The following is a 10,556-nucleotide window of genomic DNA, read 5'->3' as shown; positions in this document are numbered from 1 at the left end:
CTTTAAATAATACCTGCCAGACCTTCCAGGCAAGGAGGAAAGGCCCCTGCGCCCAGAAATCAATCACGCAACAGCCTCTAATTGTGCCTTTTCCACATTTACGCAAAGTTTCAATAAAAACAGGGCCAGGGCAATTGCAGAGCTGAAGCTGCCGCTGCTGCACGACCATGTGCAGAGCTGCACAGAGACGCCCGTCCTGCTCCCGGCTGCAGGACGAGGATCTTTGCTAATTAGTGGGCTTCTCTCTGCAGGGATGTGTCACACCAGCCTTCCACCACCCGAAAGAGCTCCTGTCCTTCAGCTCGTCGGGGCAGCCTGCTGAGATGAGCGTGGTGGCGTGGCCCAGGAGAGGACACTTTCTCTTGAGCTCTGGGGAGCCCCACCTCAATATGCTGATGCAAAAAAGTTTGAGGGGTCGTCCTGCTGCCCCAGGTGGAGTAACACCCGAAAAGAGAAGGAAAACTGACGGCTTGAGGTCAAACTGTGATACCACCTACGAACATCATCGCTCTCAATTTATCACTCATGGCATCGCCTGGACACTTTGCATTCCCTCCAGAAGGGGCAGAGCCTCTGCTGAAGGAAAATGGGGAATAGTTACATTTAGAAAGTGAGACCAATACCCCAAATTCTGCCTTCTTCTGCTCTGCTCACTGAGCTGCAGAGCCATTCTGCATCCTTAAGCTCTTCCTGCCTGAGGATTTCTGCTGGCACCCACAGGAAGGTGATCTGGTCCCAGCCCAAAGCTCTGCAAGTTATTTGCACCCCAGAGAAATAGGAGTTTTTGACTGGACATCCCCTGGGGGCATGGGACAGGGCAGCCAAGGTTTGCTATTGGAAGGAGACTTTCACAAAGGCCTTTAGGTGTTCCTAGGCAAGACAAGAGACACGCTCTAACCCTTGTGTGCAGCTGTCCCGATCACAGTGGTGAGCAGGGTCAGCCCCCGGCAGGCGCAGCAGCTTTCTGGGTTAGCCACCATCAGCATGCTGTGTCACCCTGCCAGCACTCCGTGAGCAAAGTTGGGCAATATAAACCTCAAATTAGCTGTCTGAGCAAGCTCGTTCTGGATTTGCCTGGTGCTTCAGTGCTTTAAAAAAGAGATACATGTACGAGACTAGATGAGTAGGTCCCTTCGTGCAAGGCCACGAGCATGCCTAGAGGCATCAGAGGGTCTGTAGCACATCTTCACATTGCTTAGGAAATGGCTCAGCATTGTCCCAGATGTTACAGTCAAAGCAAAAATCCTGTTTGGGAAAGGCAATGCCCTCCTTGAGCAGCGGGGAGACAGCTGAGCACTGTTACAGATGCATTTAATCAGCCCAAAATGAGTTTAACTGAGGAGTTAATAGACAACCTAATTAGTGACTTGTCTGTGGTCTAACTAGCCAGGTCAGGGAAGGGCACCAAAAGAAAAGTGATGGATTCTGTAAAGGGTCTGCACATCCGCAGGATTAATGAAAACTGTGTTCCCCGTATGAGAATATTCTCGATCAACAAGAGGAATGGAGGAATTTTTTCAAAGTGTGAAGGTGAAATACAAAGAGAAATAGGGGACAAGTTATTTTTTTAATGTGCAAATGATAACAGTGCATGCATAAGTCTCTCTCTCTCGGTAGATATTGCAAAGAAATGCAAAAGCAAAATGAGTTTGAGCGTACTTAAAGGGCAGTGATCTGATGAAGATGAGAAATGCAGAGTTAATGTTCTCTCCTGGATTTCTTCACAAATTTACCAAGCAAGATTTCTACAGATTTCTTCACATCTCTGGAAACAAGGAAAAGGGAATTTCCAGCCACAGAATGAAGCAGAGGATGTTAGCATCATGCCGTGATGGGTAAAATGGACGGGGACCACCACTGGTGATGTAAGAAAGGGAGAGCAGGGAGAGCATCCTTCCCCATCCTGAGCTCAGCTCTGCTCCCACTGAGCCCAGGTCCCCAGCTCAGTGCCCCGCAGCCATTCCCTCCTCAGACCTGCTCTGCCTTACTCCTGAAACTGCCCTCAGAGCTGTCCTGCTATCTCTCACCAGCTCCTATCTAATTTATCCTGCCAGCTACCAAAACTTATTTAATCTAAAGCTCCTGTAAAAAGGAAAAAAAAAAAAAAAAAACCTGTTTTGTGCTATGTCCTCTCCGTCCCCTCATCCGATGCCTGTGTGAACATGGATAAAATCACTATTTAATAGCACTGGTCAAGCCCTGCTGCTTGTTCAGGAAACTTGCTGGCAGCGTGTTTGGATCAGCTATTAAAAGTTTGTATGAAACTTGTGAACATCTTGCAGTCCACGAGGAAGGACTGAAGCATCTGTATGGCAGGGACAGCCCGAGAGGGGTCTGTATCCACCTTACACCAGTGCTGCACAGGAGAACATCACGGAGATCAGGATTCACCCAGCTAGATAGTGGGGCTCCCGTCGGGGGAGTCTCCTGGGCTCCCCTTACCCCCGGAGGAGATAAGCCAAAGGCTCTGGGGCCGTGGGGCTCTGTCCATGACCCAGCTCTTCCTAAAGCAGAGAGGGGCTGGGTGGGGACCCTGCGTGCACCCAGCCCCTGACTGCTGCCCATGGGGCTTGCTCGTACCCACAGGAGCTTCCTGGAGCCCATGGTGGAACCAAGGCAAAGTGAGTCACGGAGAACAGATGAAGACATCCCTCCAACATCTCTCTGAAGGTGGCAAAAGCACAGCCTGGATAAGTTTCAGGAGGGTTAAATTTATCCTAGAACAGTTTTCAGCTGTCTTCCCCTGCAATCCCTCCCCGAGGTTTTTGTTTTTTTTCTATCCCTTTTGCAGTCCCTGAATCATCAGCCTCTAATTATTGCCTGCAGATAAACATACACTTCTCCTTGGAAGAAGTCCATATTTTTTTTTTAAAACCTAAAATTGAGGGCAGTTAGCAGATGCTTGGGTAGTGTGAACGCCTGCAATACATTATTAAAACAAGCTCTCACCCCTCTGCTTTGAGACAGTTGACACTGCTTTCTGTAACACTTAGGCTTTTTGGAAAGTTTTTGTAATCCCAGGCAGATAACAATCTTCAGTCTGAGGAATGTCAGACCGTGTAATTTAACGGCCCTTTCTGGCACTAAAATCAGGGAGTCAATGAAGATTTCTATGCAGTGCATAGCCTCAGCTAAACACTCCTGCAGCCATTTAAAGCAGGAGTGGAAGAGCAGAGACATAAGGGAGCCCTTTCCAATTTCACAATTACATCCTGTCGCTTGCGCTGGGTCCCCTGGGAACATTTAGTGATGCTGGAAACTCGGGGCCCAGGGCAGAAGAACCCTACTCCTGTGCTGTCCTTATGTCTTTAACATCTCTGCACCCACCACATTTAAAAGCTGGAACAAGGACTAGATTAAGCCACCAGCAACAAATCATTCCCAAGTAATTGCAGTATTAAAAATCTTTGTGTTACAGTTATCCATAAATAAAGAGTTCTTGTAAAAAAAAAAAAAATTAAACCCCAAAGCCATTGCATCTTATTCCTTGACATATAACCTTATAGAATCCAAAGAGGTTTTCTATCTGTTCTGATTTAAAGCTTCATTTGTGACAAAACAGCATTTTGATGGAAAAAAATCTTTTTAAAAATACCTAGCTCCAATATTTGATAACTCATAAAAGTGAAGGAAGATATATTTGGACTAATATATCTGAAATGTATAACCTATTAAACATAAGCGATATAGTGCTAAACTGAACAAAAATGATTATAATATTAATATAGGGAACATAATATCCAAAACAACACTGGATATTCATGAAGCAGCAAGGCTTGTTTACTGCACTGAGTTCCCCGTTGCTGATCTCTAGCACTGCTGGTATTTGAATGGCCAAATAAGCCACGCAGGCTTTCACAACATGGGGCCCAGGAACGGCTGCTGGCTTCGTGGTGACCCACGATGGAGGTGATGGACTTGCTGGGCTTGCTGTGGCCCAGGAGCTGATTATAGCTCGTTTTGGCTGTGATCACCATAATTCAGTGGCTATTGCCCAACTTGTTCCAGCTTAGCCTGTGTAGTTTGAAGCAAACCTCAGCAGTGCTTGTGCAAATGCTCTTTACATTCGTCCAGGCTTGGGGGCTTTTCTGTGACTTTCAAGCCTTATTTAGGAAAAAATAGCAGTGGGAAAAAAAAAAAGCAAGAAAAAATATAAAAAGCAGGCTGCATTCAGAGCAGATTAAAGGTAATACTGAGCAGTGCAGCCCAGGGAGGGGACCCTTGCAGCAGCCCTGAAGTCCTCCCAACAAAGGGTTTGAGATGCCTTCAACCCACCTCGACATCTTGACCCATTTTCTACCCGAGGAGGACTGATGCCATCAGGCTTAGGAACAACAGAAGGGTGAGCATAACCTCAGACAGAGACCAGCAGGGCTTTTATAACTATTATTAATGATGCTCTTCCATATTAATTTGGACCATGAACGTCAGTATGATTGTAACTGGAATAATAACTGTTTGTTATATTTTGATTAGGCTGTTAAGACTGTAATTAGGCTAACAATAAATCCGTAGCTCCACGGAAGAGGTGTTCCCGATTTTCCCATAATGACATTTCCAGCCTGACGAGGCAGGGCAAGGGGCAGTGGGGCAGACGTGGCTCCCGGCTGCCACCATCCGTGACACCCCCGAGCAGCCGAGAATCGCCGGGGGACCTTGTTACGGCTTTGAAAAGGAGCTCGCTGGCCAGTGCTGACATCTGAACACACGAGAGAGGGATGTTTGAGGATGGCCTCGTAGTTAGCAGGTCAGTGAGTCTGCACCTCGCACAAATCATTATTGGTTGGTGCTTCAATTAAAAGACAAGGCAGGATAACTTGTAGCTGTACAATTAATCAGAGGTCAGAGATGGCTGGAGCTGTCTCACCCAAACCGGTAGGACATTGCTGCTTTTATATTCCCAGAAACAGGGAGCTGTTAAAACACAGAATGCACTTTGTTCCCTTCTGGGGTGGTGCAGAAAGACCTGCCCCAGGTGGGCATTTCCTAAATTTTGCCCACAGATGAGGTCATGCCCTGATTAGCAGCTGGCAGTTTTGCCAAGGAGAGGACCACAGCGGGCATCACCCACAAGAGATGGAACAGAGCACCTGCGCTTCGCTCAGCTCTCCTCTCCCTAGGGCAGAGTCCTGGTGACAGCTGAGGGAGGGAGCAGCCAACGGGAGCTGCCATCAATCCATCTGGTGGTGCCTCAAGTTGCCTCCGAGATGAGGATCCCATTAACTTTGTTCCTCTGAAATCCTATTTAGGGAACCAGCTTGTAAGATGCGGAGAAACAACAACGTGACTTTCATATCACTTTGTGAGAAAACTACTTGAATGCGCTCTTAGTTTATCTTGAGAAACCAGTCACTGCAACTGCAAGCCGGAGCTGGAGAACTCGCTTTCATGCTGGCTCCAATTGATAAGCCCCAAACCGAGCTTGATAGTTGTGTCTTGTTTACCCAAGTGACAAGACGATTCTTTGTGTCCAAATGCTCCTCTGGAAGCGCATACCTTGGGTGAAGCCTTGCAAGGGACTTTGGTTTTTAATGCTCTCCTTAATTCACGAGGAGGGGAACGGCTGTTGTGCGGGAGCAGTACCGATGCAAAGAACAACCTGTGAACATTAAGCCTGGAAGCAATCACAGCCTTGGTTTGCCTGGTTTTATCTGTTAATAGTTGTTGCCTGCTCAGCGCACATGTTGTTCTTGGTGGTAAAAATCTGTTTTCGTGGAAAGCTGCCGCCTGTCCCGATGTAGCGGTGGTGCTGCGGGAACAGCAGTGCACCGTGGTGCAGGGCACATGTCCTGGTCCCTGCTGGGGCACCTGCAGGACCCTGAGACAGGAGGAGAGCGCTGGAGAAAGGGGACCTTCCCAAGTCCTATTTCGGGTGCTTTAAGCACTGCTTGCAGTCCTGCTGACAAATGGCTAACCCAGGGGACATCAGGCTGCAGGGAGGTGGAGGATACGTTTGTGCCCTCAGGTGACGGTGGGATTCAAGCACAGGTCTCCTATGCCCCAAATGAGTGCTCTGATAATAGAGTTATTTCGGAATAACTGAGTGTGGAGGGAGAAGGATGAAGGGAAATGATGGGGGAGGTCCTCCAGCTGTGGTTTCAGAGCACAGCAGCTGCTGGGTCTGGTATGGAGTCCCATCTTACACGTGTTGTGCAAGACTTGCAGATTAGGTCCCTCTGGGGAGAAACCCTGGCTTTAAGGGCCCTTGGGCACAAGCTGGCTGTGCAGCCCAGTGTCTCACTGGTCCCAGTACTACTTTGGGCACAGGACAGGTTGTGCAGGCACAGGAGCTCTCCTGCTGACCACAGCAAACCCACAAGGAGCTGGCAATGTCTCTGCTCTCCAAGGAGCCGCCTGCCCCAGCAGCAGATCAGGTATAGCTCACCTGCCTAACAGCTGCAGGATGACTTGGGTGAACAGACTTAACTCATTAGCCTTCGTCTATTTAAACAGCTAGAGTTTAAATTGCCATTTCACATGTTGTAAACATGATCATGTGGCCTGTCTTTTGCCATGATTTCTTACTTTCTTTGTTAATTTTATTTTGTCTAATAAAGTGTTTTAATTTCCTCTAATTTCCATATTGTACTGTAGCTAAGGAACAGAGATAAAAGGAGCTACAAGAAACTTTGAATAGATAATTGGTTAATTAAAAAACTTAACTGGTATGTGGTTTATAACATATTGTTCTCACAGAAGCCACAATATGGTGAACAGCTCCGGATAGGTAATTCCAAGTACCAGCTTTCTTTTATGGGTAAACGCTATAAAAGGGCTGGTAATTGTGAAATTCCTCAAACAGTTAAGCTTACTTTCTCAAAAAGATCCTAAGTGCCTTGTATTAAACCCTTATTCAGGCTTGTCCCCCTGTCAGAGGGGGAATTATGCTAAAGAATTGATAGCTGTAGGTCAGGGGGGTTTACCTGCTGCACACCCACTGACCTTTTGCAATCATGGGGACCTGCATGAAGCAGCCTGGGGGAAGCAGAGGTGGCCACAGGCATCACCTTCCTGACAGGGGTAGGACCAGGTGGGGTGGGGTTGTGCTGCAGGAGGTGCTGGAGGAGACACGGTGGGACATCACCCCCCAGGGATGGCCTGGGGGAGCTGGGAGCTGGCAAACCAAGCGGCGTCAGAGAGCCTGAGGTGAGGGGCAGGGGCTGGAGAGCCAGGCCTGGGCGGAAATGGGAAGGGGGGAAAACCTCCTGGGCCAAGGAGGAGTTTGCAGAGTTTGCTGCAGCCTTGAAATCAATGATTCGCCTGCCTAAACCAAGTCTGGAAGCACTAGTCTCTTTTCAAAGGCACCCTGAGCAGGGGAAGAGCTCTTCATCAACCTTTTAAACATTCTCTTCCATCTGATCTGCTCAGCTTCAATCATTTTCAGTGTGCTTTGTGTCTAATGTTTAAGCTGGGTCTCCTTTGGGCCCCCCAGATCCACCTCAAAGCCCTGGGAGATCCAGGGTAACATCAAGCTTGCACCAGGTGGCCGGAGGAGGCAGAAGTGCTCCTGTTTGCTGTGCTGCCTGCACAGCAGTGCCCTCAGGCTGCTTTCCTAAGCCTTAGCTCCCCAAAGAGCTGGTTTGACAGGAGCCACGGAGAGCATCCCTCCTGGTGGCTCCAACAGGAGAAATGCAGCCCGCGTAGGATGTGCTTGAGCACCTGATTTGGCATTCCGATGTGTCCGTGTGTGTGCCCTGTGAACCCTACCGTGGTCACTTCAGTGGCAGTTTAGACACCTAGGTCTCACTGGCACCCGCAGCTGGATGCTGCCACGTGGGTGTCTGGAGCTTAAAGCAAAGCCCACCTGAGTGCAGGGTGGCTGGGACTGTGCATCTCCAGCCAGGCATGAGACTAGACATTAGACAAGTGCTCTCTGGAGGGAGCAATATGGGACCAGCAGCTCCACTCAAAAACAAATAGAAAGAGAAATAACAGGGAACACTGGTTTAGTCCTCAGTTCCAGGTGATTTCAGTAATTGGAAAATCATGGTTGTGAAACAAGTCTTTGCAGAGCATCATAATCAGCCACACAACTCAGCAGGGCCTGAGTGCAGCAAAGTGGCTCTAAAGACCCCGTAAGGAACGTGCGTTTCTGGGGGGGAGATGTGTCATTTTGAGGAGTCATCTCTATGAGCAGCGATTCCCTCTGAAAAACAGTCCCCAGGACCACAAGGATGCAGTGATTCATGTAATACTCGAGACTTCAGCCGGCTTGCTGACAGACACTGTCACTCCAAGGTCTAGCTGCTGGAAGTGGATGCAACGAGAATCCAAACTGTAAATAATGTGCATTTTTTTCTTCCACAAGAGCAAAGCAAAAGGCTTAGAGCACAAGTAAGAGCCTCATCTCCTCGAGTCTGGGAGATCTGATTCAGAGGAGCACCATGGGCTTGCAAGGAGATGATTGCTCCCACAATTAAAGCCAAGTGCGTGCTCACACTGTGCTCGAGTGACACCTACGTGGGGGCTGTCCTCGAGTGATGTATTCTGTTCACGCATACTCCCCTCCACGTTATTAGGTTTGACTCAGTGCTTTAAATTCTGCTCTGAGCAATCCATAATCTCCAACCAAATAATCATAAAGGCCCTGTCGGCCTCAAAACATATGTCTCTGAAAACAGCAATAAACCTATTTATTACTATTGTGACCACTGAAGAAAAGACCATGCAATGTGTGCATCACACCGCCCAGATAATTTGCAAAGCAGGCCATACCCAGCTTGCACTAAATAATGAGATAAGGTATTATTCTTAAGACCAACTGATCATGTATGTGGGCATTTAAATATCAGAGGCAGTTACCACTGTGAAGACTGGGAGAGGAAAAAGACATAAAATGAGATTAAGCCAGAAGGATATGAGCTGCCATAAAAGTAACTCAATAAAGAAGGCACAAAGCTCAAGCCTGTACACCCACAAGCATCCCACCACCGTGAACCTACAGTTACATTAGGATTGGGTCAAAAAACCCAAGGATGGGAAAGAGTTTTAGGTAGATGAACGTTCTTCCCAGGTGCCCCAGATCTGGGTACCTGAAATTGGTTTAGGACCAGCAAGTTTCTGCTACCTCTGGTGATTGCTAGAGCAAAGCAACCACTGCCCCAGAGGTTCTGAAGCAATAAATGTATTGACAGAATAATGATAATGTGTTTGCAGTAGAAAATTGCCTATATTCAGGCAGTGCCATGCTATAATTCTGCAACAATAACAGGCAGCCACAGAAATAGGAAGAGAAACAGCTTTGGAGAGATTTTCAGCTTTTAAAGAGAATTAAACAAAATGAAAATCACTAGCAATACATGCACTAAAATAGAATCACACAAGAAAAGAGAAACAATGTGGGCTCCACTGGGGTATCTCTACATATTTAAGAACACAAATGTCTACAGGACCCAACAAGCTTTACGGTCTTAGCTTCTCTCCACTGATACATAAAAATCAAGAGAGACTTGCAGAAAGAGAGTTAATTCACCATCACATATGCAGGGAGAATAGCTATAATAAAAATGAATGTGCTCCTTGGCTAGTATTTATTTTTCAAATGGTCCTACTAAAATCTTGGGTACAATAGTAGCAGTAGTGCAAGAGGACATTTCAGACTTTTATGAGTAAAAAAAAAAAATAAAATAAATCATAAGAGAGGGAGGGCAGAGGAAGCGAAAGAGATGGCATTCTCCTATGTAAAAAAAGACATGATCAGGGCTAGACTAGGAAAGTTGTTCTGTTAGAGATTATAGCACGAGTTTTAGGAGCTTCCCCCATTCCACAAAGATTATCTTTGGAGCTCGTGATATGTCTGCAGCAGGAACAGCCTCTTGTGGATGCTCTCATCAGTGGATGGCAGGGAATATTGACCGGCACTGCTCAAATCCGATTTTCCCCTCAGCCTGCTGTTCCCCAGTTTACTGGGGAAGGAGAGCGCACTGACTTGCAGAAATATATTGAATCCTAAGATCAGGGATAATTCTGACAAACAGAATGAAATACCAGACTCTGTACTTAAAAATCTGTGTATTGGCTAGCAAACAGCCTTCACTATACATAACAACATTCGCTGTTATCCTTCCATTAAAAAAAAATTCAGCCTAAAACCCTTCTTAGGAGCTTATCAAGGGTATTCATATTGATGCGATCTGATATGAGCGAGTCTAATATGCTTCGGGCCATACCTATTGCCACCGAGAGCAGTGGGAGAGCTCTCAGACTTGAAAAGGAGGTGGGGGGGGGGCTGGCAGCAGCAGGGGCAGGCGGAGGGGATGGTTCAGCCACATGAGCAGCATCGTGCTGGGGGAGTGAGAGTGACTCCAGCATCAAAGCTGTCCTACTTCCAGAGCCTTAGCATATCGCCAAAGCACGATTTGGGGGAAAGGACTTCAGCACAAACCACGTGCCACCGGAAAATTTGATAATAAATAAATTACAGCCCACTTCCAGAAATGATTTCCTATGATCAATAATGAATAAAAAAAAGTCAGGTCCAAAGACGTGTTGTGCTACCGTGACGTGTACATGAGTGACAGCAAGGCTTTTGCTTTGGTAGCAAAATCAGTGCCTGG

The sequence above is a fragment of the Cygnus atratus genome, chromosome 14, assembly GCF_013377495.2.
Source record: "Cygnus atratus isolate AKBS03 ecotype Queensland, Australia chromosome 14, CAtr_DNAZoo_HiC_assembly, whole genome shotgun sequence".
NCBI lineage: Eukaryota > Metazoa > Chordata > Aves > Anseriformes > Anatidae > Cygnus > Cygnus atratus.
The sequence above is the reverse complement of the archived record's forward strand: the minus strand, read 5'-3'. Positions refer to the sequence as shown.